The sequence below is a fragment of the Ceratosolen solmsi genome, unplaced genomic scaffold, assembly GCF_000503995.2.
Source record: "Ceratosolen solmsi marchali unplaced genomic scaffold, CerSol_1.0 scaffold2, whole genome shotgun sequence".
Lineage (NCBI taxonomy): Eukaryota > Metazoa > Arthropoda > Insecta > Hymenoptera > Agaonidae > Ceratosolen > Ceratosolen solmsi.
Window position 1 is genome coordinate 6,003,918 of NW_011948422.1, and position 689 is coordinate 6,004,606.

The following is a 689-nucleotide window of genomic DNA, read 5'->3' on the forward strand; positions in this document are numbered from 1 at the left end:
GTTATATTAAAAATATTTTATTCAATATTTAGAATTTATCATATTAATTGGCTTTAATTTTTTATAATGTCAGGGTATTAAAAAATCTAGGAGATTATGTAAGCAATAAAAATGATTAAATGCACTATTACAGATTTAAGATTATCATTCAATTATTTAAGAAAACACATTTCTTTTATATTAAAATATCAACAATGGGCATCAATTTCAATATAATAATATAATATGCGATAACATTGCCGTTGAATTAAATAATACAAATATAACTACAAATCAAATATTAATTAATGTAAATACAAAATTCTTTATAAGCTGTAATATAAAATTCTGTCATAATATTAGTTACAGAATTTTCATTATTAAAAATACAAATATTGTTTCCTAATGCATTCAATTTTAGGTAATATTTATAAAAATTACAACATCAACTCTGGATTGAAAACATCCACATAGAGTTTTTAAAAATAGAACATAAATAATAATTTTCTGATCGCGAAGGGCTAAGCAACTTTTGATCCAAAAGTGTTTACATCTTTATGAGATGAAGTGCGGTGGTAACGTTCTCGTACATCAAAATCCCAAGAGCGCATTTCAAATCCAATGTTTACTCAATGCAACAGCGCTGATGGCGGTGACAGCAACATCATCATCCGTTGTGTAAAATTTTAAAATTTCATCGTGATTTCGGT